The sequence below is a fragment of the Gigantopelta aegis genome, chromosome 14 (genome assembly GCF_016097555.1).
Source record: "Gigantopelta aegis isolate Gae_Host chromosome 14, Gae_host_genome, whole genome shotgun sequence".
NCBI lineage: Eukaryota > Metazoa > Mollusca > Gastropoda > Neomphalida > Peltospiridae > Gigantopelta > Gigantopelta aegis.
In genome coordinates this window covers 11584326-11588378 of record NC_054712.1, presented here as the reverse complement: position 1 = coordinate 11588378, position 4053 = coordinate 11584326, and positions in this window count along the sequence as shown.

The window sequence follows — 4053 nt, the reverse complement described above, 5'->3', positions numbered from 1 at the left end:
TAAACTGAAAATGATAGTATAATGTTAATATCAGCTCAAACAATAAAAGTCACGTGGTCATGCAAGACCGATTTATTCCGCATGGGCTGACGTCATGGAATACGCCTGTCTTGCATGGCTGGTGATGGGAGAAAATTTTGTCTTTAGAATACATTTTTATTCTGGTTGCAGTACATTCAAAATTTGATTTTTTTAATTGTAAATTTCAACAGAGTAATAGATCTCCAATTATCAAAAAAAACCCAAAAAAACCCCCAACCGATTTGGTTTATTTAGCTTTGGTATACAAGTGACCATATCAAATCTGGAGTATTTGACATTCGCCTCGGGGACTTCAGTATTTTTTTTATAACACCGCCCTTCCGCATACAACGTTTTGTAACAATGGAGTCGACTACCCCATCGCAAATTAATAAGACCTATTAATACCGCTGCATCACTGTCACTGTGTTTTTTCGGGTGCTTTTGTTTCATTTCGTGATAGAAAATCATTTGTTGAGGAAAGAAATGGACACGGTTGGCTACATTTTACGCCCTCTCCCTCGTCCATATAATATTAATGCTTTTAATTTTCATAATTCTGCCTCTTTCAAAATTACATAACTTTAATTGTGTGGTAGTGCACGTTAAAAAAACCCTATTCATTTTGGGGTTTTGCTTAATTTCGGTTCAGCCAAGCATTGCATTCAACATATTTAGCTGTAATCAAACAAAGCATTATTGCAGTCCAAGCTATTCGATATATTAATTAGGAGTGTATTTTAACAACCAAAATGTACTATGTATAAATAGTTAACAAAGACAATAATTTACAATTTTATTTACGGAAATCATTTTTAATACTTTATAAAAATATTGTAACGGGCATTCCATATATATGGGGCGGGACGTAGCCCAATGGTAGAGCGCTCGTTTGATGCGCGGTCGACCCCCGCCAGTGGGCCCATTGAGCTATTTCTCGTTCCAGCCAGTGTACCACGACTGGTATATCAAAGGCCGTGTTATGTGCTATTCTGTCTGTGTGATGGTGCATATAAAAGATCCCTTTCTGCATTAGGGAAAATATAACGGGTTTCCTCTGATTACTACGTGTCAGAATTACCAAATATTTGACATCCAATAGCCGATGATTAATTAATCAATATGCTCTAGTGGTGTCGTTAAACAAAACAAAAATCTTCAACATATTTACCTGTAATAAAAAAATGCATTATTATGGTTATTTAATATATTAATTAGGAGTGTATTTTTTAATAACCAAAATGTACTATGTATCAATAGTTAACAAACACATCAATCTACAATTTTATTTTCGGAAATAATTTTTAATACTATAGAAATATTGTAACGGGCATTCCATATATATCAGGCGCGTGTGTAGGGGCGAGTTTCGGAAATCGAAACCTACTCCTGCTCGCGCAAATATTTTTTAAGTATAATTCCTGGAGGAGCGTGTCTCGACCCCCCTATAACCTTCACTCACTGCAGTCAAACCCCCCCCCCCTCCCCCCACTGCCACTAAAATCCCTGCACACGTGCCTGGTCATAACATTAGATAGTTGTCTCATATATCAGACATTGAAAGTGGCAGATGTTGTCGTATTATCCGATCTGGGAGATTGTATGCTTCCACTGCTTACATTTTGACTTCCGGTATATTTTAAAATGTCCTCTTTATCATGATCTAAAATTAAAATACGCTAAACCATAATATTAGAGGAAACCATCACCATTTAAACTTGAAATTTTATTTAGAGAATAATAACCCGCCCACCCACCCCCCAGTGCAATCGCCATATCTTTATAATCCGAATATCTGACGTCGTCTTAAGCCCTACAACTAGTTCAAGCCTTTCTCATTTCTGTTCATAATACTTTTGCTTAGAAGTTTTTTGTTTAACGACACCACTAGAGCACATTGATGCACTAATCATCCGCTATTGGATGTCAAACATTTGGTTATTCTGACATATAGTCTTAGAGAGGAAAGCCGCCTCATTTTTCCATTAGTATCAAATGATCTTATATATGCACCATCCCATAGACATGATAGCACATACCACGGCCTTTGATATAACAGTCGTGGTGCACTGGCTGGAGCGAAAAATAGCTCAATTGGCCCACCGACGGGGATCGATCCTAGACCGACCGCGCATCAAGCGAACGCTAAATACCACTGGGCTACGTCCCGCCCTTTGTCTTAGAATGCATTGATATGATTATTACGACTCCCTTATAATGATAACAATTAAAAATGAATGAATGAATGAATGAATGTTTAACGACACCCCAGCACGAAAAATACATCGGCTATTGGGTGTCAAACTATGGTAATGCAAATAAATAAAGTGATGATCAACATCAATATAAAAATTCAAGACAAACAAAAACAGTGTAAAGAACTGTGCAAAAACACAAATATCACAGAATTTTACGGATACTGAATTTTACTCAAAACTTCAATTTTGTGCTGTATTGGCCATTCTCAAAGAGAATGTTACACCCCTGCACCACGGTGAGGTCAAAGAAGATATTCTGGTATAAAACTAGTTTATTTGAGTGACACTATTGTAGTCGGAATTATACGTTCCCCCTCATTTTGACATCATCAACACCGCTAATATTGCTTTCTGCACTCGATCAGTTTGAGTTCCATGCGAAAATTATATATTGTATTAGAGAGAGAGAGAGAGAGAGAGAGAGAGAGAGAGAGAGAGAGAGAGAGAGAGAGAGAGAGAGAGAGAGAGAGACAGACAGACAGACAGACAGACAGACAGACAGAGACAGACAGACAGACAGACAGAGACAGAAACAGAAACCGAGATACAGACAGAGAGAGACAGATACAGACAGAGAGAAAGAGAGACAGACAGAGACAGAGAGACAGACAGACAGAGAGAGAGAGAGACAGATACAGACAGAGAGAGACATAGATACATACAGAGAGACAGACAGAGACAAAGACAGATACAGACAGAGAGAGAGAAAGAGAGAGAGAGACGGACAGAGAGAGACAGACAGAGATACAGACAGAGAGAGAGAAAGAGAGAGAGAGACGGACAGAGAGAGACAGACAGACAGACAGACAGAGAGAGAGAGAGAGAGAGACAGACAGACAGACAGAGAGAGAGAGAGAGAGAGAGAGAGAGAACGATGTATTAGAAAATATCACAAAATATATACCCCTAGGGTCCACATGGAATGTGAATCCATGATGTACTGATAAGACTATGTAATTTTGGAAAGTATTTTTTTTAAGGCAGATAAATTGAGAAAATAATTTTTAAAGCAGTTTCCTTTGACATGACGTATGGTATATATTTCTGTTTATGCTTACTTGATAACTTATCATCGCCTGAACGAAATAAATTTCCGTTTCTCCTTTATTATCGGATCACGTTTCCTATTTTGTATTTTGTGTGTACAACAATAAACAACTTGAACACAATACATACTACATGTAATTACATAATTATTGTCATTGAGTTGTTTCTTTCTTTTTTTTACATTATTTTCGTGCTTATATCCAATTAAGGTTCAAGCACGCTGTGCACGCTGTCCTGGGCATACACCTCGGCTATCTGGGCTTTCTGTCCAGGACTGTGGGTTAGTTGTTAGTGGTTAGTGAGAGAAAAGAGCGTGTAGTGGCCTTACACCTACCCATCGAGTCGTTAAAACTCGCTCTGGGTGGGAGCCGGTACCGGGCTGCGAACTATGTAACCCTTCCAGCCTTATTTCCGATGGCTTAATCATGACACCACCGAGGCTGGTAAAATCAATGACAATAAGCACCCTGAACCCAGCCGCTAGGAGCGTGGGTTTGAATACTTGGCGAAGAGTCCGTAATCGCAAGATCCGTCAACATGTTTCGAGTTCCGCCCTCGACAACCGCACTTCTGGTGTATGAATGAAGTCATTCGTGCTGCATCCTGTAACTGAAGTAGCCAGCGACGTCGAAGATAACCCGGATGTTGATGCTCATCACAGACAGTGGATTGTCTTGGTGCTGTATTTAATACGCGCACAGTACAACGTTATCAATCTGTGCGGCGC